The sequence below is a fragment of the Culex quinquefasciatus genome, chromosome 1 (genome assembly GCF_015732765.1).
Source record: "Culex quinquefasciatus strain JHB chromosome 1, VPISU_Cqui_1.0_pri_paternal, whole genome shotgun sequence".
NCBI classification, from domain to species: domain Eukaryota; kingdom Metazoa; phylum Arthropoda; class Insecta; order Diptera; family Culicidae; genus Culex; species Culex quinquefasciatus.
The window spans coordinates 104,754,957-104,779,980 of record NC_051861.1 but is presented as its reverse complement, the minus strand read 5'-3'; the positions used below and the strand labels follow the sequence as shown (position 1 = coordinate 104,779,980).

Here is a 25,024-nt window from a genome sequence, read left to right as displayed (position 1 = left end):
GTTTACAAAAGTTTTGTGCCCTAATGAAATGGAAAGTACGATTTACACTCATTAAGGCCTACTGCGTTGTGTTCCGCAGAGAGAATTCTTTGAACAGACCACATTTCACAGAATCTACAGGAGAGGAAGGATGCGAGAACATACCGTACCAATCGCTCCACAACCCAGTATGGATATATTTTAGGATCGAAAAATACATTACAATGCGAGAAAAACTGTTACCAAATATTGAATCATATTTCAAAAATTCAAATTGATTTAAGAGAAGTACCTAATAAACTTTTACTCCAATAAAAATACAATAACATTCAATTTCATCCAAAAATTGTTTCCTTTTTCCTGACTGTCACCGGCGGCGACCACCACACCGTGTGACAGCAGGACAGACAGTGCGAGAGAGCGAAGGGCTCCGCTCAATCTCTCTCTCTCTCTCTCTCTCTCTGGTCGCATTTTGGGGGCCGCGCCGAGGTCGCGGTGCTGCAGCTCGACCAGTTCGTTGTGTGCCATTGAGCAGTTCAGTCCTGTCCAGTTTGTCCTGCGTGTGTGCGTGTCACTCCACAGTATATCCGTGCCCCTTTTTGCATTGATCTACCCCGACATAATTGGGTGGTCCTTTTGCCCTCGTACGTACGAAGTGGTTAAAGTGCGAAATTAGGTTAGTTTTCCGATAAAAATAGATGAACAATTGAAGCTGATCAAAGTGATTTTTGGTGGATTTTTCCAACGAAAAGAAGCTCTAGTAAAACCTCCGTTTCTGGGTGGTGAAATTTGGTGCACTTTTCCATCACTTTACACGAGAGTGTATTGGTGGGAAAAACGGAAAAAGTTCTCTCAGAAATGGACCTCTCGCACACATACATCCTCTCAGCTGCTCGATTTCTTCCTCTCTCTCTCTCTCTCTCTCTCGGGAAAAGTACAAGTCACGCGAGAATTTTTCCCATCCTTGTACGTGTGTGTAATAGTGCGTCGTTTCCAATGTCGTGACCATTTGGAGTCGAGAAGAGAAATGTGTGTGCGTGGTTTTCCAAAGAGAAAGATTATCTTTTTGCTCCGTGTAGAACAATCGAGTGCATAGTTTTCTGCTTGACGTGATTTTGACAGATGGTTCTCACCCGGTGGTCGACGGGTTTTGAAGCTTTTTGTTTGGTTGGAAATGATGTGTTGTGATTGGCATTGTCAAAATACAAACAAACAAACAGAAATATAGTGGAATAGAGCTTTGCATTTCATTCATTATTATGGGGAGTGTTCAAATTTGATACATAATTTTTTAAATGATTTTTATAAATCGCTCAGAAACTTAAACAAAAATTGTTTCCAACGATTTTTGCCAATTTTATCGAACTGACCCTTTATAAGATTTTTGCAAACATTGGTTGAGAATAATTTCTGATTATTCCATACATATTATAAATTGGTTTACAGCAGCATAATTGTAAATCACAATGCAATCATTTTGTGATTTCGCTAAAATATATATTTTTAAATAAAGCATGAAACCACAACCACTTTGATCTTCACCATGATCAGAACCAGAAAACCACTTTAGAAGAAAATGTTTAATGGTATAAGTTAATATATTTAAATTTTTATTGATGACTTTCTTGAAAAAGTGAAAGCCAACCTTACAAATGATTTTTTGAAATGGAGTCAAAAAAATAATTATCGCTGGAAGTTCAAATAAATATTAAAAACAAATCTGTTCATCGATTGTAAACTATTTAGAATACATTGTGCTACTAATCTAATCTAATCTAATCGAACACAAGCGCAGCCAGTCCGAAGAAAGCATCCTGGAAGAACTTGTGGTTAGATTACGCCCCAAGTTCTTTCTTGTCATTATTAATAATTACAGTACATCCGAGTTACCCCGAAAATGTATAGCAAAAATTAAAGCGGCCAGGCCTACTGCGTTGCATTAACCGCAGAGACAGATTGTGTGAACGGATCACATTTCACAGAATCAACAGGGGAGGGAGGATGCGTGGACATACCAGTTCCGAATTAGCTGGGTGTGGTGTGTTAGTGTGAATTGACAGTTATTTATATTTTTAGGTGGAAGTGGATATGGGGAAATTGGGGTGGGGAAATTGGGATTGAGGAATGGGAAAGTGGGGAAGGGGTAGGACCAAGGAACAGCAAATCTTCAAAAGACACAGCCAGGTGGTGTCCCGATCGTCAGCCCCAGGTTCTTGACAAGAAACAGGCCGATCGGATGAAGTGGAAGTGTTCCTTAGCACCGAATATCTCAACTCCAAACAAATATATCCGGATGTTTCGCTGGTGTTGAATCGAATTTCACATCCAGACTCTTTCACAATCTCTTGAAACAGCATCCTCCGTATCCGTATGGATTTGATGTTCATTTAACCGCCTTGGCATCCACGATCAGGTCCGCTCTGGGAACGGCTCCAGCTAGGTCAAGCCCTTCCGCTTACTTTTCACTTACTTCCTGATTCTTGGCAGATTCGAACGATTTAATGAATTTTCAACGAATTCACTTCCAACTACAACAAGAATCAGAATTCCCTTAACACAAAAAAAACCTTCTTAAATTAAACAATTTTCAACGGCTCAATACTTTTTGCATTTTTACAAATGATTTTTTTTAAAGGAAAAAAATGGAAAAATGACGCGGGTGAAAAAGTTTTCCAACCGTCAGCACCGGTTACTACGATCGACCCCTATTTAGAATACATTGTGCTACGTTGATTTATGTATTTTTAATCAAATTCTTTTTACAAATTTTGAATCTTTGGATCACAGATGGGTAATTCTCTACCAACTCACACGAAATCGGGAAAAGTTGCCCCGACCCCTCTTCGATTTGCGTGAAACTTTGTCCTAAGCAGACATGCATCCGCTCTAACTCCTCTTTTAGAAGAACTTGTTTGGCAAGCTGAGTGCCGTTAAAAAGAGCTCATAGTGCCGATGCATGTCTGGTCCTAAGGGGTAACTTTTGTCCCTGATCACGATTCCGAGGTCCGTTTTTTGATATCGCGTGACGGAGGGGCGGTATGACCCCTTCTATTTTTGAACATGCGAAAAAAGAGGTGTTTTTCAATAATTTGCAGCCTGAAACGATGATGAGATAGAAATTTGGTGTCAAAGGGACTTTTATGTAAAATTAGACGCCCGATTTGATGGCGTACTCAGAATTCCGAAAAAAAACGTATTTTTCATCGAAAAAAACACTAAAAACGTTTTAAAAATTCTCTCATTTTCCGTTACTCGACTGTAAAAATTTTTGGAACATGTCATTTTATGGGAAATTTATTGTACTTAAAGGGTCATTTTTTCATTTAGAACAAAATTTTTCATTTTAAAATTTCGTGTTTTTTCTAACATTGCAGAGTTATTTTTTAGAGTGTAACAATTTTCTACAAAGTTGTAGAGCAGACAATTACAAAAATTTTGATATAAAGACATAAAGGGTTTGCTTATAAACATCATGAGTTATCGCGATTTTACGAAAGTTTTGAAAAAGTTACTTTTTGCGTTTCTATTTGTTTCGTCGTCCGTGTCTGTCGCGGGTGACCATGAACGGCCATGATCGATGACGACCAACTTTTTCAAAACTTTTTTTTCGACTGTATTTTTCTTTTGTCAATTGATAAAAAGGATTTTCATAACATTTCAGAGCTTTCATGAAAATTCTAAACAAGAAAACTAACAGGTTAATTGATAATTAATGTTGATCTATTACAAAATACATTCTAACTTCTAGCCCGAAAATTTATTTTGTTTGTAAATGTTGTACACGTATCGAAATCCTGTAAACAAATCCGGTAATTCTATGCTGTGGAAATTGCTAACATTAAAATGTTTCCAAAATCCAAAAATGTTTCCAACGTTTGTTTCCAAAATTGTAAAAAAGGATACCATGTTGGTAGCATTTAAATGTTTGCAAATTTGACATCATAAAGTTACCGGATTTGCATGATTTTCATCTCTCCATTCATAAAAATGTAATATAATATAATATGTCAAAAAAAAATATTATGTTTGAAAAAATAATTTGAGCATCTTGAAAATGAAGCTTACTAAAGCAAGAATTATGCAAAATATTTTCATTTCATTTCATTTCATTTTATTAGGTTGCTTTAACAATTACATTGGTGCAGTTCTGGAGTTTTTTTTTGAAAAGGACCAATAAACCAAATTTTCCGTTTTTGCTTTTTGGGTGTTTTAAATACCCCTGACTCAAGGCGGTTCTAAACACACCCAAAAAGCAAAAACTGGAAATTTGGTTTATTGGACCTTTAAAAAAAACTCCAGAGTTGTTATCCTGAGCTGAGATATGGACTACCTTTCAACAGCTGATTTGTTCAAAATGGGGAGAGAGTTTACTGGTACTAAGGAGAACAAATTAGACAGAGAAGGAAAAAAATGCAAAAATAACCTTCGAAATAGTTATGCAAAATATAAGAAACAGCCTTTTTGAGATATTTTTCCAAACTTTTTTCTTCAGCTTAAATTGAGATAAATATTACATAATAAAAGAGGTAGTTTTACTCCTGCCAATTTTACATCTTCCAAATTTACAGAACGATTTCACCAAAAAAGAATTAATTTTTGATGATCAAGTATTTTGCAAAGAACGCATTTTCGAATGGAGTTGGTGTCTTCGACAAAGTTGCAGATTTTCCTTAGGACTTCTATGAATAAAATAATTGCACCTATTTTTGTATTCGCCTTTCAACACAAAAAAAAAACCCGTTCGAAATATTATTCTTGATTTGTATTTATTTTTGGATATGTTTTAAATGACCGAAAATGCAATCTTTTTGGGCTTCTCTATGACCAAAGAAGCAATTTTGCAACATTGGTTTGCCTTCAGTGCGGTGACTATACGTAATTTGGCGAGATCTACAACTTTGTCGAAGACACCAACTTGCTAGGAGGTCACTGGAACAAAGTTAGATTTCAACGCCACCTATGAGGCCAAAATTGGAACTACATTTTAGTATCAAAATGTAGCCCTGATTTTTTTGAACAAATTCGCTGAAGACACCGAAGCTCTAGGACGTAACCCCAGCGCGCTATTAATTTTGTCCCGCTAGATTGCCACCTCGCCCCACTGTGCAGTGTCTATAACTCGATCTTATCTTTTTGAAAACAAATTTTTGATAAAAAGTGGAATCAATACTAACATTTTAAAAAGGTCAAATATTTAATATTACGCTCTTCTAAAATGTAAGAATTCCAAAATTTAAAATAACAATTTCAAAGGGATCAAAAAATTCCACAAATGTTTTATTTTTTCAAAGCTTTTTCGAGGAGACCTGAAAAACTTCAAATTTTACGTTTCTTATTCACTGTATTTTAGGAAACAGAGGTCCAATCTTAAAAGTTTTTTAGTTAATTTTCTCAACTTTTTGAAAAAAAAAAGTTTCAAGGATACATGGACACTTTAAAAAAAATCTATAAAATGGATTTTTTCAATTCAAATTAAATTTAAGTAGCCTTATCTTGAAAACGGTGCCCATCTGGGTGCTGAAAAGACAGAATGCGTAACGTGATTTTCGAATGCTCCCCACTAATACATCTTCACTACAGCTGTAAACATAAACAAAGTGGCATGCTATGTTCAAGCTCAAGCGTGACCTATTTTTTGCTGATGAAGTGACTTTTTTTGATCTCATTGAATCTCTTCATGTTTAAATTTTCGTTGAAAAATTAAGAGCTTCGACCTTTTCAGTTCGTAGACTAATCGATTGGCGGCCTTTTTTTATTTCTACGTGACGAATTATTGCGACAGAAGTGGGTGGAATTTTGTGAATCAGAAAAACAACCAAATCGAAGTTCCGAGATTGTGTATTTTTGAAGCGCAGTGATAATGTTGCAGTGAGATTATTCAATATTATTTAGCATGTGTCATCCATAGTTGTTGTTAATTCATCGCTAACATTTCCAAAAGCGTCATAAACGTAAGTTTTGCGTGAGCCAAAGCGCTCATTGAAACGAATGTACCCAATCTCGATTTCTACCCTCTTCTCAAGATTTTGTTTACTTCGAATACCTCAAAAGCTCGACGCCACCGACAAAATAAATTATAGATCGATTGCAATACTTGCCACTCCTTGGTATCATTTTGGGAACAGTAAATTGGTTCCGCTTTGACAGATCTAAATTGAGGCCGCTTTGCGGGTGCTCTTCCGCACCCAGGTGCCCATTATCAAAAATCTCGTAAAGCATCTTTTGATTGCAAATTTGATTTTATATTTTAATTATTTTTATTTTTTTTCGAAAAAAGACATCAAGCAGAACATGGTTTAATAAAAAATGAACGAGACGTAAAAGTGGGTCTACCTCACCAAAGACTTAGGTCAGGAGATCTTATATAAATTATAAGCAATTCCATTTGAAAAGAGCCTAAACCGAAAAAAGTTCTCCGATCGGGCTCAAATTTTTTCTGGGGGTTCCTTGGCCAAAATAATTAGACCCGATATTTTTTTGTTTGGCCATTAGGGTGATCTACATCATGCTAGGGTGGTTCGAAAAATGGCATATCATATCTCCGCGTCATTTTATCCGATTTTAGCTGTCTCAAAAGAAAGGTGGTTAGTTTGGCTATTTGAGAAACACAGTAAGAAGTTCCAAAAATCTAGCTTAACATTTGAAAAAGTCGTATGAAAACATAAAATGGCGTTTTGACCGTGTCTGGACCAAAGAGCCTATGTCTGAAAATATTTTTATCGGATTCCTCGGAACATTTCACATAACGTTCAAAAAATTGGCTTACTATTTTTCTCAAGTAGCCAAACTAACCACCTTTCTTTTGCGTCTAAGACAGCTAAAAACGGATTGAATGGCGCGGAGATATGATTTTTTTTTTTAAAGTGGTTTTTGCGAAAAATGGCGAAAATTGAAATTTTTCGAACCACCCTAGCACGGTGTTGGTCGGCCAAACAAAAAAAATACGGGTCGAATTATTTTGACCAAGGAACCCCCAGAAAAATTTTGAGCTCAATCGGAGAACTTTTTTTTCGGTTCAGGCTCTTTTCAAATGGAATTTTGCAGAAAAAAACAAACAATTTGATATTGGCACATTATGAAATATATTTTGATTACAATAAGAATTAAATCTGTGATTAAAATTTACAAATAAAAAAAAGCAAGCATTTAAAAAAAACTTAGGACAATCGAGAGAGAACATAAGAAAACACAACATTTCCCAAGTACAACTTTCGCCTGCCATCATAGACCTGAGAAAGCACACAATTTTCTTCGCATCAAACCATTTCCGATTTTCCGAGAGAGTGAGAGATAGAGTTTAATAAAAGAGAGAACATTTTCCCAACCTGGTTGTGCGTGTAAGTGGAGGAGCGCACTCAGAGCCAGGGTTGCCACATTTGATTCTGTATTTTTGAGGGTCAAAAATCTGTATGTCTGTATCAGGGGGACGAAAATCTGTATTTTGAATCTGTATTGACATTTTTAAACAATTTTTCAAAAAACAAAATATTCTTAATTGTTTTTCAATGCATAAAAATACTCTACAATCTAAAATTAAATGTTTGGGCTCATCGAGCAATTGAAAAAAAAAAATATTTAAAGAATTAAAATTATTTGATTTTAATAAAAAATAGGGAAAATCTGTACATCTGTATGTTTTTCTTAAAATCTGTATTTCTTTATATACAGATTCTGTATGACCTCATTACCTCAAAAATCTGTAAAATACAGATAAATCTGTATTTGTGGCAACCCTGCTCAGAGCCTGCTCGAATCCCAAACCAACACCAACACTCACCCGATTCGAGTGCTTTCAGCGCGCCCAGCAGAAACTAGCAGCAGCAGCAGCAGCAGCAGTGAGTGATATCTCCGTGACCGATAATTTGGTGTGCCGAGGAAAAGTGGTCTCCGCAGTGAAAAGTCGGAAAATATTGGTCGATTTTTGCATCGTTACTGGCGACGGAAGTCGAATTTCGGCAAGATTAAGCAGTGCGTGCACGAATTTGGTGGATTTTTTTTCCTAAAAGGGGTGTTGCTGCCCAAGGAAAAGTGTGACCCAGAAAGGACAGACATTTTCCACCCGTGTGTGAGAAAAAGGTGAAGAAGGAAGAAAAAAAGTTGGTGTGTGCGAAATTGTTCCTTTTCCCAGTTGATTGCCGAAGGAAAATCGTAGGAGAAGCGGTGCGAGGAAAAGACGAAATCTAAACCCAAAGCAAGGAAAATTTAGCCCCAAAAAGGTACGATGTCGATTTCGAGTTCTACAGGTATTTGGTGAAAATGTGAAATTCCCCTACCAATATTGGACACGAAACTTTTGAGCTTTTCCTTCGTCGTCGTGGTGCAGAAGGAAGGTTTCCCCGATCCTAATCCCTTTCCCTTGCTGGTCCCCAACTTCCCAAACCCCTCTCTTTTTGTCCCGCGTTCCACCGTGGGGGAAAATTATTACGACCCAATTTTGCTTTCTCTTTCTCTCTCGCGCGCGCACTGAAACGTCGTCCAAACACACAGAGATATTGACTGTTATTTTCGTATACAGTAATGGGCCAGTGCGCAGCCACTGACGGAACACACGGACCGTCGTCGGACGGAACGTCGGGGGAACCCCCGAAGCGGACATGCGCGGCACGGACCCCGACAAGAGACAGACGGGATTTTCCTTTTGGCGATACGCGAATCTGCTCGAATCGCGGTGGTGGTGCGCCGGGAAGAGAGCGCTCTGCGCTCTTTTTCGAGCAGTTCTCTCTTTTTGAGAGTGAGCGAAAAACGAAGCAATCTTTGACTTTTTCCGGTGCAGTGCCGCCGCGACCGCCTTTTGTTTGTGTTTGTTTCTGCGTGTCGTCTGAAGTGAGCAAGAGAGAGAGAGAGAGAAGGATTTGGTAAACAACGCCTGGTTTTTGACACCGACCGGACACGCAGACAACCAAACAAAGCGCCAGAGACAAAAGCAACGGGACAACCGTGCGGCTCCATTGGGTTGCAATAAATACAGTCGTGTTGCAAGCGGAAGGTTTTTCGTTGATGAATTATTCAAATCGTTTGCGAGGATTGGAACGATAATTCAATGAGGAAATTACATGGATGTCGAGTTTCACCGTGTCATGGAGACTTTAAAATTTAAATTTGTTAGACCAACTATTGGGAGATATTTCTATCACATTTCTTTGTTCTCACTTTTGAAACAAAATATTTTCCAAAACTTTTCACGAGAAGTTACTTAACACAGAGCAATTTACCTATTACCTGATTTAAAATTGCCAAATAGCTCGATGGAACAGCATGGTGTTATCCTCTGTTTTCGAAACCACAACTCGAGCCTATTGCCAAAATAGACGAGAAACAATTTATACTTTCAAACCATTTTACGTTTAAATGGCATAGGTATACGTCAATCTAGTAAAAAAGAAATACTCAATCCACCTTAAACCTCTACAACCTAACCCCGCCTTTAGGCGGGCTTCGATCTAAAAATTCGCCAAAAACCTATTTTTTAACCGATTTTTGATCTTTAAATAGCATTGCAAAGAAGAACTCTTAAAATTTTAGATAATTTATGGGTTGGAAGTTTAACTGGTTTGCCAATGTTTTTTAAAATCTCTTTGCAATAATTTTTGTAGTCTCCCAGACTAAGCGTAAACATGTGAATGTGAAAAACAGGCAAAAAATTGAAAAAGGGACTGTAAAAACATGAAAAAATTTGATACGCAAAATGTAATTATATTAGGTGGTAGAATAGGCCAAATACTAATAATAGGCCAAAAGTTGCTCAAAATGACCTCCTAAACATGGGAAAAATAAAAAAATCAAAAGAAAATTGGTCAGTAGAGGGTTAAGGTTCTTGGAGACTTCCTCACATTAATATACTCTTGATAGGGTTTGTTAGATCTCCAATAATTTGGGCTCATTGGAAAAATCTTTTGAAAACCTTTCTAAAAATGTATTACAAGTCGAGTTTAAAAAAAAACACCCTTTTACAACCTATCAGATTTTAGTCAAAATCGCTTTTTTGCATAACTTTTGAAGTACTTAACTAAACAAGACTTACGACGTTTCAAACTTCTTGATTTTAGACAAAGAGTGTCTTTAAGGGGTTACATACATGAGATCGACAAAAAAGTTTGAGGTTGTTGTGAGAACACACTTAGTTTTATTCAAAATCTGTTTTCAAGGCATTCAAATATATATTTTCATCTGTTATCAAAACAATTTTGAAGACATTTGGGTGTTTCATTGCCGAGATATGGCTATTTTGAGTTAACAGTTTCAAAAAACGAGTGCCACGATATCTTAACACTGCCTTAACCAAATTGGCTCAAAATTTCGGTGAAGACTCGTTAAACCGGTGTTGTGTGCATGACGAAGGCCGATTTTCAAAAAAAAAACTTATTTAAAAAAAGATGAAATTATTTTATTGATTTTTCATTTTGATTTTTGTATTTAAAACAAATCATATTCATAATCGGGCTTCGTCATGCACACGGGATATGTCTTGCGAGTTTCCACCCCGAATTTCAACCAATTTGGTCCATCCCATCTCGAGATATCGTGGCACCCGTAAATCAACTTGATGTTTCGAGAAAAACGCTCAAAAAGTTTGACAGTCCGCTTTGCACACGGCAAAATTTTGAGTCTCAAATCGTCTCTAACTCAGTTAAATCATTTAACATCTTCATAAAACTTTCAGGAGCGATTGAAAATCATCTTTTTAGTGGATTTAATAAATTTTCTGTAACATGAAATTTTGTGATTTTCTACATGTATGTAACCCCTTAAGAAGTATTTTTGCCTCCTTGACCGGTTCCAAGGTTCTCCGGTGGCCACATCCGGAGACCATATCTTACAAACACCTGGAACCACTTTTGCGACACATAAAACTTCATGTTTTTTTGTCGAAAGAGTGTTCTTGCCCTGCTTTTTGTGTATTTTTTTTTTTTGCTCACAGTTTGTTTTTTCTTTGGACGTCCCAAAACTCCACTTCACAAGACAGCTTATCCGTTGTAGGAGAAATATACCCATTTTAATCACTCTAAGCCGTTCGACCGATTCTCATCACTTTTGCCGTTTCCCGCTATTAAATAAACATTTTCAGATGTATCAACAATGGAGAGTTGCTTGCTCACTTTTATTTGAGCTACTTATTACTTTGGAACAGTCAAAAACACTTTATAAAAGCTGTAATTCATGATCAAAGTGCTGATAGGCCGATATTAGAAATAGGGTGAGAAAGGGTATAGTTCCCCTAGATGTACTTCATCTCAGCTCACTGTTTGTTTTTATTTTGATTGCGATTTGACAGTTGCCGCTAGGAAAAAAGTGCAGTGCTTCTGGGGACGCGCAGTCCTGTTTTTTCGTGATAATTTTCGTTTCTTTTGTGTCGCTGTTTGTGTGCATGGGGTGATTGGTTTTATGTGATTAGGTTTTATGTGATTAGGCTTTATTTTTTATGTTATTTTCTTTCTCTTCATTTCCGCAGTCTGATTTGCGATGCCTTTCCGTCGAGTCGCGTTCGCGTTCGTCGTCGGTGTGCAATAACAACAAAACCTTATCATTCCATTTCAGCTCGATAAACATCGTAACTCGTCGTTCGCTTCGTTAATCAGTACCCCACTAAACATCAATCATGTAAAACTCGTAAAAACATCTCAGTTAAAAAGTCAGACTGTTAAATCCTTCATCATTTAATTACAAATAATTTTGGTTCTATCTTTCCACAGCCGGCTGTCTAAGATTAAACCATTTCAATTAAAAGTTAACACCCGATAAACGGGAAATGTCTCATCCGCAGCATCCGATTGCTTGCCTTGAGAATAAAACATAATACCTTTCAACAAACACTATGATTTTAGGTCGCATCATCATCTTCTATGATGAATCCTGACCAAACACCCTATCCTACTAACCATTTTTCAGGTTCCTGGCGCTTGTGGGGTGTAAGCACAGAGTAAATCAGCTGCCCTAGTAGCAACCTGCGCTAACTAACATTCCCGTCCCTTAAAATCGAGATCTACAAACTGACATGGCGGGCGCCGTTGGTGACCAATGACTGTTACCTACTCGCAACTGATCTAGTTTTAGCAATCATGGTGTTTTATCTTTTCGGCGCATTCATACATGATGTTGATGAGGAAACACCACTAGATCGTCGAAGCCTATGATCAGTAGTGCTGAAAGGATATTACGGTTCTGCTCAGCAACGGAGGGGCAACCATGGGTGGTCTCTCATGTTCATGCTCATGATTGATTGTTCAGTTCAAAGATCAGAAATCACTCACTCATCACCGAATGAATCTTTGCCGACTGAAGCGCGCAACCATTCGCGAACGAACACTACCCGCTCTCTGTCAGCGTTTTGCTCACTCGCTTCACTCAGCGAAACAAATACTTCGTGAAGTTCTTTTCCTGCTTCGTCCAAATGTGTCTTTGATGTTGTGTAAACTAAAAAAATGCAAAATATTATTGATATTAACGATTTTAAGCAATTTCTTAAATGATCAAATCAAAGCCGATCGCAGTGAGTGAGAGGGCGAGCAAAGAGAGAGAGAGAGTGTTCAGCAGCGATTGGTGGGGAAGTGACAAACGGTAGGAATACATCAGAACAGTTTCTCGTCGCTCTAGATTTGTGCTCGCGAGTGACTGAGTCTTTTTGGAGCAATCAGGACCCTTTATGTTGATCAATCCATAATCTCGTTCAAGATCACTTTTCCCACGGCATTTTCCTGGACCTGGTTAATCGGGCGCGAATCTTGACACCGTTGTTCTTTGTGCCTCCAAATTCGAAAACCATTTAAATAGGTTCATCTGAACCGCGAAATCGCGTCTACTGTAGTACAAAGACGCCAACGCAATTGGATGGATGCTGTGAAAGGGATATTCAATGTTTTCTAATCTCTCAAAGGGGGGGGGGGCATTCCAGCGTGCCTAATTGAACCAGGTTGTTGTTGATTGGATTCCATGGAAGCATCTCGGTTTTGTTTTCGGTAGAGGAACCAAATTTCGTAACACGGCTGAACGGGTTTCTTCAGCTGCGACGTTGCGTGTTTGAGATTCAAAAAGAAGAGTTAAACGGTTCAACGACGATGGGAAGTGGTGCAGACGAACGAGCATTTGGAAGTTAAATCAGTTTCTGTGTTTTCAAACTGCAAACTGGTTCGATGCATCAATAACAACTCCAAGAAATTTCCACACAAATAGGGGAGTTTGGGGTAATATGGACAGTGGGGGTAATTTGGACACCTTTAAAAATCACGTTTTCTTCGGATATAAAGTGAAAACGGCAATTTAAGTTATAAGGCTAGTACTAGTAATGGGCTAGGAGTATGGACAAACCAAAAAAGTTGGAATAAGTTAAGTAGTTTTGGTATAATATGTAAAAGTTTCCAAAGGCCGGTTGGCACTGCCTTAAATTCTAATATTTGAAGGTTAGGAAATAAGGTTTTGCAGGGGTTATATGGCAAAAAAAGTGGACATTTTTTGTTTAAGGGGGTTGCTTGAACGATGCCTGAGATATGTACGTATAAAAATTGCGCATTTTATCCATTTTTATCATCAAAAATTGCAATTTATGATAGAATATGCTATGGGGGTAATTTGGACATGCCTTGTGGGGTAATTTGGACATACCTGAAAGTCTACCTGTCAGGCACCTGTCCGGTGGCCACATCCGGAGACCATATCTTACAAACACCTGGAACCACTTTTGCGACACATAAAACTTCATGTTTTTTTGTCGAAAGAGTGTTCTTGCCCTGCTTTTTGTGTATTTTTTTTTTTGCTCACAGTTTGTTTTTTCTTTGGACGTCCCAAAACTCCACTTCACAAGACAGCTTATCCGTTGTAGGAGAAATATACCCATTTTAATCACTCTAAGCCGTTCGACCGATTCTCATCACTTTTGCCGTTTCCCGCTATTAAATAAACATTTTCAGATGTATCAACAATGGAGAGTTGCTTGCTCACTTTTATTTGAGCTACTTATTACTTTGGAACAGTCAAAAACACTTTATAAAAGCTGTAATTCATGATCAAAGTGCTGATAGGCCGATATTAGAAATAGGGTGAGAAAGGGTATAGTTCCCCTAGATGTACTTCATCTCAGCTCACTGTTTGTTTTTATTTTGATTGCGATTTGACAGTTGCCGCTAGGAAAAAAGTGCAGTGCTTCTGGGGACGCGCAGTCCTGTTTTTTCGTGATAATTTTCGTTTCTTTTGTGTCGCTGTTTGTGTGCATGGGGTGATTGGTTTTATGTGATTAGGTTTTATGTGATTAGGCTTTATTTTTTATGTTATTTTCTTTCTCTTCATTTCCGCAGTCTGATTTGCGATGCCTTTCCGTCGAGTCGCGTTCGCGTTCGTCGTCGGTGTGCAATAACAACAAAACCTTATCATTCCATTTCAGCTCGATAAACATCGTAACTCGTCGTTCGCTTCGTTAATCAGTACCCCACTAAACATCAATCATGTAAAACTCGTAAAAACATCTCAGTTAAAAAGTCAGACTGTTAAATCCTTCATCATTTAATTACAAATAATTTTGGTTCTATCTTTCCACAGCCGGCTGTCTAAGATTAAACCATTTCAATTAAAAGTTAACACCCGATAAACGGGAAATGTCTCATCCGCAGCATCCGATTGCTTGCCTTGAGAATAAAACATAATACCTTTCAACAAACACTATGATTTTAGGTCGCATCATCATCTTCTATGATGAATCCTGACCAAACACCCTATCCTACTAACCATTTTTCAGGTTCCTGGCGCTTGTGGGGTGTAAGCACAGAGTAAATCAGCTGCCCTAGTAGCAACCTGCGCTAACTAACATTCCCGTCCCTTAAAATCGAGATCTACAAACTGACATGGCGGGCGCCGTTGGTGACCAATGACTGTTACCTACTCGCAACTGATCTAGTTTTAGCAATCATGGTGTTTTATCTTTTCGGCGCATTCATACATGATGTTGATGAGGGAAACACCACTAGATCGTCGAAGCCTATGATCAGTAGTGCTGAAAGGATATTACGGTTCTGCTCAGCAACGGAGGGGCAACCATGGGTGGTCTCTCATGTTCATGCTCATGATTGATTGTTCAGTTCAAAGATCAGAAATCACTCACTCATCACCGAATGAATCTTTGCCGACTGAAGCGCGCAACCATTCGCGAACGAACACTACCCGCTCTCTGTCAGCGTTTTGCTCACTCGCTTCACTCAGCGAAACAAATACTTCGTGAAGTTCTTTTCCTGCTTCGTCCAAATGTGTCTTTGATGTTGTGTAAACTAAAAAAATGCAAAATATTATTGATATTAACGATTTTAAGCAATTTCTTAAATGATCAAATCAAAGCCGATCGCAGTGAGTGAGAGGGCGAGCAAAGAGAGAGAGAGAGTGTTCAGCAGCGATTGGTGGGGAAGTGACAAACGGTAGGAATACATCAGAACAGTTTCTCGTCGCTCTAGATTTGTGCTCGCGAGTGACTGAGTCTTTTTGGAGCAATCAGGACCCTTTATGTTGATCAATCCATAATCTCGTTCAAGATCACTTTTCCCACGGCATTTTCCTGGACCTGGTTAATCGGGCGCGAATCTTGACACCGTTGTTCTTTGTGCCTCCAAATTCGAAAACCATTTAAATAGGTTCATCTGAACCGCGAAATCGCGTCTACTGTAGTACAAAGACGCCAACGCAATTGGATGGATGCTGTGAAAGGGATATTCAATGTTTTCTAATCTCTCAAAGGGGGGGGGGGCATTCCAGCGTGCCTAATTGAACCAGGTTGTTGTTGATTGGATTCCATGGAAGCATCTCGGTTTTGTTTTCGGTAGAGGAACCAAATTTCGTAACACGGCTGAACGGGTTTCTTCAGCTGCGACGTTGCGTGTTTGAGATTCAAAAAGAAGAGTTAAACGGTTCAACGACGATGGGAAGTGGTGCAGACGAACGAGCATTTGGAAGTTAAATCAGTTTCTGTGTTTTCAAACTGCAAACTGGTTCGATGCATCAATAACAACTCCAAGAAATTTCCACACAAATAGGGGAGTTTGGGGTAATATGGACAGTGGGGGTAATTTGGACACCCCTTTAAAAATCACGTTTTCTTCGGATATAAAGTGAAAACGGCAATTTAAGTTATAAGGCTAGTACTAGTAATGGGCTAGGAGTATGGACAAACCAAAAAAGTTGGAATAAGTTAAGTAGTTTTGGTATAATATGTAAAAGTTTCCAAAGGCCGGTTGGCACTGCCTTAAATTCTAATATTTGAAGGTTAGGAAATAAGGTTTTGCAGGGGTTATATGGCAAAAAAAGTGGACATTTTTGTTTAAGGGGGTTGCTTGAACGATGCCTGAGATATGTACGTATAAAAATTGCGCATTTTATCCATTTTTATCATCAAAAATTGCAATTTATGATAGAATATGCTATGGGGGTAATTTGGACATGCCTTGTGGGGTAATTTGGACATACCTGAAAGTCTACCTGTCAGGCAACAAAAAAGTAACTTTCATGGTTTTAGATAAATTTAGAGGGATTTAATATGTCAAATCAATCAAAAAGGAATGTGAGCAATGAGAACTTTCACAAAATCCCTATTTTTTTATTTAGATGAATTTATTCCAATATTCGAATTGATGAAAATCTGATTACTGTACATTTGGCGTTTAACAAGACTCTAATGTTGATTGCTTTTAATTAATTTCTTTGACATTTCTAATTTGTATGCTGGTTTACAATAATATTTAAATTTGAAGGGCTACAGAATGTAAAATTAAAAAAAAAATGATATTTTCAGGCTAATAAATTCCATATAAAGATTGATTTATATAAGCATAAACGATACCTTAATCACTTAAAACTAAACTTGTGCCTAATCCAGAATCAAAGTTTAAATCATTTCAGTATTAATGATTAAATTATGTATACTACACTGATCTATTTGTTATCTTCCTATTGAATTATAGTTCTATCACAAAATCATTATTTAAATCTTTGATGAAATATTGTGAGCAAAACAACATTTCAAAATATAAAGCAATTACAAAACCAGGTTGAAGGATAAAAAACATGCTCAAAAAATCAAATGTTATACTTATTCTTCAACATGTGTCCAAATTACCCCACAAAAGGTGTTCATATTACCCCACAAGGTATGTCCTTATTATCCCACAAGGCATGTCCAAATTACCCCACAAGGCATGTCCAAATTACCCCATAGGGGTGTTCATATTACCCCCACACCAAAATGTGGGGGTAATTTGGACACCTTTTAATTTTTGCGATAAAAATGGTTTTTTCATCAAAATTTATCGAAATGAATGACATTTTTCCATCAAATATGGTTTCCCTCATCCTCTGGTGTCATCCACATTCCTTTAAAATATCCATACAGCCCGTGACAGAGCAATTTCCTTAGGGTGTCCAAATTACCCCACACTCCCCTATTGTTTTTTTTAAATAAGGTTCTAAAGTTCAAGGTCGCTATCAGAATCTAAAACAAGCTACGGTGCTTCACCATTACAGCACAGGAAGTAACATCTTGGAAAACACCCACTTCCAGCAAGCTGTTGTCTTGCGGGACTCTTTTCCCGTAATCGCGAGTTAAATCGCTCGTAACTTGAAGTCTGTTACTTTGATGACTTCCTACCCATCATCATCACTGCCTTCCGCGTTTTCCGCAATCAGTATTTATGAACTGTTAATGTTCATTGAACAACTTTTCTGTTCTGAATGATATCAAAGCTACTTGAGAATCGCTGGAAATTTACATTTTAATTGCGTTTATTTTTAAACCTATGGAATATCCAGCTGTGGATAACTGTCCGATTACGAAACATTCTGTTGAGCGTTTCTAGGTCAGTTCGTCCATCCCCCTCCCTTTCGATGTAAGAAAAGTATCCATTTATCAAAATTTCCCCCGTCTCTCTCTTTCTATCTCTTTCCACTTGGTGATGAATAAAACATTGAACAATTTCTCGATTCCAATTTTTCCGTTCACGTAAGAGCACCGGCGATGGTGTACGACTGGTCATACGCGTTCATAATTAATTTGACTTTTGTGATGTAATTGTGGGGTGGTGGGGTGTGCTTCTTTGCTATCAAATATTAAGGAAGGAGAAAAGCCGATTTATCATGCATTACAGAGGCACGGGAATACGTGCATGTACAAGAAACGTTGAAAAAAAAAAAATGGTATTTCACTATTCAAGAATATACTGAAACTAAATTTTCTAACTTTAAAAGCATTCCAGGAAAATTCTCTTGAACAACAACTTTTGTACCGATACACATAACCAGTTTCCCCGCTCTCACCTATAAAGTAGTTATTTTACGTACAAATAGGAACTGGTAAAGATAGTGTCCCTAAAAGGCAATAGGAAGGAGTTGGATAAACGCAGTGCATTTAATTTGAATATTTCCAATACTGAAAAATATATATTATAGATTTGGCAAAATGATTCGTTATTGTCATGTTAGACAAATATTTCAATCATTTTACGATACATTGTGGTCCAAATCGCAAAACGGATTTTCCGAAAAATGTTGAAGTTTTGGAGCTTTGGTGTCTTCAGAAGAGTTGATGAAAATGGAAAGAGGCAACTTTTGGTTTGGTTGAAAATTTGGGTGGTTCACGATTAGGGTGATTTTGAAAATTTAACTTTTCAGGAATATTTTTGGGATTTTTTTTTGTCTTCTAGAAAGTTGTTGAACTTGCCAATTCAAACAATTTTGTCCAAGACACCAAAATTTTATCTCGTAATCTACGCCTTCTACGACCAAATTAATAGAAAGCATCTAAACAAACCTTCAAAAATCAGTCCCATATGGAAAACCATATGGGACCACCCTAACGAAATTCGAAAATTTTCCAAATATATGTTTTTCCATGTAATTTTGCCCGCTGAATCTGAATCTGCCCTCAGAATTGCGCCAAAGTGTCGCAAAATCGATTTTTGATCATATTTTGGGTTCAAAGGATAATTTTACATGGAAACCCAAAATATGCCCTTGAAAATTAGCCTTTTTCAAATGAAGATAACTCGAGTTTAAAGGAAAACACCCTTGGGAGTTTTTCAGCGTTAGTAGTGCTTGATCTCCTCTTTCAAATGCAACCTAGTGCTTAAAATTTGGCTTGCGCCTTTTCGAGTTATTTAGGTTTTAAATTTGCATCTTTTTTACCTTAAAATGGCTGTAACTTTTGACCCTTAAGTCCAAATTGGCAAGTAAAAAAATAAAATTGTTTGTTTTTTAGAGCTCTCAAAGTGCCCCGAATATTACTTTTCTCTAAAACTTAACCCTGAATTGCCACATTCAAAAAACTGATGTTTGAAGGTTTGCTTAGATGCTTTCTATTAATTTGATCGTTGAAGGCGTAGATTACGAGATAAAATTTTGGTGTCTTCGACAAAATTGCTTGAATTGGCAAGTTCAACAACTTTCTAGAAGACAAAAAAATCCCAAAAATATTCCTGAAAAGTTATATTTACAAAATCACAATAAGGGTGAACCACCCTAATTTTCAACCAAACCCAAAGTTGCCTCTTTCCATTTTCAACTACTCCGTTTCCACTTAATTTTGCGATCTGGACCACTGTGCATTGGGGAGGCCAATCAAGAATTTTAATTGAAAAAATGATTTACTAGAAAAAAATATCCAAAACAACACAAAAAAAAAAAAACAAGTTTTATATAAAATTTCAAGCAATTCTCTGAAATTTGGGATACTTTTGCATTTTTTTTTATATTTATAAAGCTTTGTTAGTACTTTTTCTATAACTTTCAATGATTTTTATGAAGCTATTTTGCATCATCAGTCACCAATGAGACACGGGGAACAATGATAAAATGGCTATCAAAAATATTTCTTCAAATTTCTTTCATCATTTCGTAGAGCATGACAACTTTTCAAAATCCATGGCAATCTTACAAAACATGAAGTGTAAATGTTTTATTTAAACTTAAAAAAAAATAACAAATTTCAAAAAATAAAAAATAAATAAACGCTAGAAAAATTAAAGTTACAAAAAACAACATTTAAAAAAAAATATTAAAAAAATTAAAAATTATAAAAAAAATTAAAATTATAAGAAAAACAAAAAAATCAAAAAGAAAATTAAAAATTCAAAATAAAATCTAGAAAAGAATAAAACAAAATATTAAAAACTTAAAAAATAAAATAAGACCGTTATTTTTTGAAGTTTATGTCCCTCGGCTCTGACCAAAGTCGAGGGGCAAAAAAATTTTTTAAAAAAATAGAAATTACAAGTCTAGGCTTCAACATTTGGATGAAAAAAGTATTTTAAAATGGGTAATTCTCCGCCAACTCACACAGCAGTTGCCCCGACCCCTCTTCGATTTGCGTGAAACTTTGTCCTAAGGGGTAATTTTTGTCCCTGATCACGAATCAGAGGTCCGTTTTTTGATATCTCGTGACGGAGGGGCGGTACGACCCCTTCCATTTTTGAACATGCGAAAAAAGAGGTGTTTTTCAATAATTTGCAGCCTGAAACGGTGATGAGATAGAAATTTGGTGTCAAAGGGACTTTTATGTAAAATTAGACGCCCGATTTGATGGCGCATTCAGAATTCCGAAAAAACGTATTTTTCATCGAAAAAAACACTGAAAAAGTTTTAAAAATTCTCCCATTTTCCGTTACTCGACTGTAAAAATTTTTGGAACATGTCATTTTATGGGAAATTTAATGTACTTTTCGAATCTACATTGTCCCAGAAGGGTCATTTTTTCATTTAGAACAAAATTTTTCATTTTAAAATTTCGTGTTTTTTCGAACCTTGCAGGGTTATTTTTTAGAGTGTAACAATGTTCTACAAAGTTGTAGAGCAGACAATTACAAAAAATTTGATATATAGACATAAGGGGTTTGATTATAAACATCACGAGTTATCGCGATTTTACGAAAAAAAGTTTTGAAAAAGTTGGTCGTCATCGATCATGGCCGTTCATGGTCACCCGCGACAGACACGGACGACGAAACAAAGAGAAACGCAAAAGGTAACTTTTTCAAAACCTTTTTTCGTAAAATCGCGATAACTTGTGATGTTTATAAGCAAACCCCTTATGTCTATATATCAAATTTTTTGTAATTGTCTGCTCTACAACTTTGTAGAACATTGTTACACTAAAAATAACCCTGCAAAGTTAGAAAAACACGAAATTTTAAAATGAAAAATTTTGTTCTAAATGAAAAATGACCCTTCCGGACAATGTAGATTCGAAAAGTACATTAAATTTCCCATAAAATGACATGTTCCAAAAATTTTTACAGTCGAGTAACGGAAAATGGGAGAATTTTTAAAACTTTTTCAGTGTTTTTTTCGATGAAAAATACGTTTTTTCGGTATTCTGAGTACGCCATCAAATCGGGCGTCTAATTTTACATAAAAGTCCCTTTGACACCAAATTTCTATCTCATCACCGTTTCAGGCTGCAAATTATTGAATAAAACCTCTTTTTTCGCATGTTCAAAAATGGAAGGGGTCGTACCGCCCCTCCGTCACGAGATATCAAAAAACGGACCTCGGATTCGTGATCAGGGACAAAAATTACCCCTTAGGACAAAGTTTCACGCAAATCGAAGAGGGGTCGGGGCAACTTTTCCCGATTTCGTGTGAGTTGGTAGAGAATTACCCAAATGCATTTTACAGGCGTACAGTTGCTTTCCAATCATTAGTTTTGAAAATATCGAGATATTGACGGAATTTTTTTTTCCGCGAAAAAAAACTTTCGTGGGACTGTACATTGGTATTTCATGAAAATTTAAAGTGGTTTCAAAGGAGTTCAAACATGCTAAATATGATTATAAACGCGGGAAATTTCATTCTGACTGGTTTTCAGTTGATTAAACTTGAATTTTCATTAAATTTTTGAAGTTTTTCGAAAAAATATTTTTTTGCCCCCTGATTATTCAGGCCAACATAAACTTTGAGAAATATTTGCAACGGCCTATTTGAAACAAAAAAAAACTCGTTGAAAATAAGAGCTTAAAACAATTTATAAAATTGAAGAAAATATAAATTGAAAAACTCAAATCTATGCTTTTTGGAAAAGTCCTACAATCAAATGTAAACATTAAGTGTATCCCGCTTAATCCGACGGAGGCGTGAGAGGGACATACTCAATGTTTGCATTTGTTTACATGGCTTAATCAATAGAAGACTATAATCAATAATTAAAAAAATAAAAAAGAACGAAATTAAAAAAAAATCTATCAGTTTGAAAAACATAATTTTAAATTTTAGAATTCTTAATTTTTTAATTTTGGTAATTTTAGATTTTTTTTTTAAATTTTGGAATTTCAGATTTTTTGCATTTTCTTCATGTTTGCTCTCACCAACGCGGTGGGAAACTCGAGGGCAAACTCGAGAGCAAATTTGGTGGGAATCAAATCGGGTAGCAAATTGTTTAACTTTCGCCATTTTCGAAAAATGAAATTCTTCAAAAATTTCAATAATATTTAATAGTTTTATAAACTTTTAGTATTTCTAGGCATGAATCAACGCATAATAATTGATGTTGATTGTATTGATTCACGTAGAGTGTCTCATTGTTCCTGTCAAGTGCGTCTATAATGAGACAGTTGAATAACTCTGGCTGTAGAGGTCGGATCGATCTCATGTTTTGGTTAGTGTTAGAACGATTTAATAGAAAGAAAATGCAACAAAAAGATCATAATAAAATGTTTATGGAAAAAAAACACAAAAATCATTGAAAGTTGAAACCCAAATTGTGCCTCATTGATGACTACTCTTCCCTAATTAAGAACATCCAGAGATATCTCGCTTTAGCTGACGACTTCCATCGTTGCCATGAATTGGCGCCGCTTCGTTGACAATTTTTTGACAAAAATCCTTCTGACGGGTTTCATGTCAAATCGATAAATAAGAATCAAATAAATTGGAAACATATTGATTTTATTTCGTGCCTCGTGGCGCGGTGGATAGCGGCTTCGGCTGCCGATCCCTAAGTTGCTACGGGGCGCGGGTTCGATTCCCGCCTTATCCTCCTGGCCTTCTATCGGATGGGGAATTAAAACGTCGGTCCATTTGCGTAAAAGAGGTTTTGGATGACTCACCACAAATAACCTTCGGACGCCTAGAAATGAGCAGAAACTTGCAACAGAGCCCACAAAAGACCCGGGGGTCGTTAAAGTGGATTGCTTTGCTTTGATTTTATTTCTTATTCTTATAGTTTTTTTAGTTGCAATTCAACTTTTCTTAGTATTTTTTATTTGAATGTTTTTTTCCATACAAGACTCCATGCATTTTTTGGAATTGTTCAAAAAAAAAAATACAAGGAGAATATTTGAAAATCTGTATCTTGAGAAGACATTTTCTGATCGATTAGGTGCCTTGGACAGAGTAGTGGTGTTGTTTGAGTTATGTTTAATTTCATTTAAAAATAAAATTGCATTTAAAAATGATGCAACCGACCAGCTTATTTTCAGCTCCAACAGTTACTCTGCTCCACTCCGGAAACTTCCGTGTCCAAGAAGGCGCAAAGTGTCCCACAGCCACACTCCCCGTAAAATAATGGACAACGGGTCCTTTTCCTTCATGTTCCCGTCTTTCCACACTTTGAAACTGACTGCCTGACGGGGATGGTAAAGTTTGGAGGGTGGACCATATCCGTGTGACACTTGGGTCCCATCTACTGTCAGCAGCTCTATCCGGGCTTTGCCGTACCAACCAGCAGCAGCAGCAGTAGTAGCACTTTTCAAACCTACTTAAGAATTCATGATCAAGTGTCCCCCGTCGAGCTGGGCTCTGGGCTGTATGCTACTATACTCCTTAAATAGTTAACCGTGGCTAATGCTATTCACGAAAAACATCAAGGAGCGCTCCCGGAAAGCCAAGGAAAGGGCGATGCAGGGTAAAGTGGACAATGTTGCGACTTCTTGTTTTGAAAAAGTCCCATTTTACCCCATTCAACCCCCTGTCTCACACCAGCAAAAGTGCCATATGCGCTGCTGATGCTGTAATGTTGGCTGTCTGGCTTGCGGATGATAGGAATCGTCGTCGTCTTCTTCGTTTTATGCCCGACTTGGGCATGACACGTCCTTCTCGTACGGCAACCAAAGCCGGAACCGAGGAGCAAGTGGTGGTTGTTGCTTGGGCTTCCAAAGCTCATGCACTGCTGAGCCGAACCATCTTTCGAATATCGGTTGGCGCTGTCACGTCGTCAAGTTGAACAACCCCCCGAAAGGAGGTTAGGTGAGGGTGGGTTTGAAGTTGGAACATTGTAGCTCAACTGGGTTTGTAGTACATGACGAAGTATCGTTTTCTTATCGTCGAATGTTACAAGAAAAATTGGGTTTCCTCTTGAGTGAAGTTGAACTACCTTTTTTTTAATTTTGTTAACCTTTAGAGTTTTGGATGGGACTTTACGACTTCTCAATTTTATTCATGGATCATTCAAAACTGGAACTTTTACTTGTCTTACTTATTTGTTGATTTAAAAGAATTCTGCTCGGCGAATCAATATCTTTGAAATCATGTTTCTTACGGAAGTTTACGCGTTGATCATTTTGCATATAAGTTTTAAACAGTCTAGACTAGAGCGTCCAATTTCCCGTCCAGGGAAAAAATTTCCCGGGAATTCCCGGGATTTCCCGAAAAAAAATATTTCCCGTTTTCCGGGAAATTTGTAAATTTCCCGGGAATTCCCGAAATTCAAGCGGAAGTATACATTTTCTTAAATTTTTGGAACTATTTTTTGAAAATGCTCTGAAAAAATAATAAATGAACAAACTCAACATGATTTTGTTCAATTAAATGTATTGTTTGGTTTATATATAATTAATCAGAGTATCAGAAATAATGATATGTATCAGAATTATTTCTGATAATATTAATTTTTGAAGCAACTGGGAATAGATCTTGCTTAATGAGTATTAAATTATTACAATTAGATAAGCTTTTAACAGATTGATGTTATTTCATCAAAACAATATGAACTCCTTAACTCCAAATTAAAATTGAGATTTTTTTTACGTTTTTGTTGACCATGATCAAATGAGATGTAAATCGAATTTGTGCAAAAAGAATTCATTCAATTGATTGA

The 25,024-nt window shown here is 36.8% G+C and overlaps 1 protein-coding gene across 2 annotated transcripts in view; it reads left to right on the top strand.

The window, feature by feature from the left end:
- The first annotated feature begins 505 nt into the window (after positions 1-505).
- The window catches only part of LOC6051665 (calcium/calmodulin-dependent protein kinase type II alpha chain), a 119,408-nt gene continuing 94,889 nt past the window's right edge, over positions 506-25,024 (top strand). Inside the window, exons 1-2 of one of the 2 annotated variants that reach the window (XM_038266811.1) lie at positions 506-655; positions 7,776-8,195. The gene's annotated coding sequence lies outside the window, so the exon portion shown is untranslated. The remainder of the gene's footprint in view (positions 656-7,775; positions 8,196-25,024) is intronic. The other variant, XM_038266813.1, reaches the window with a different exon arrangement.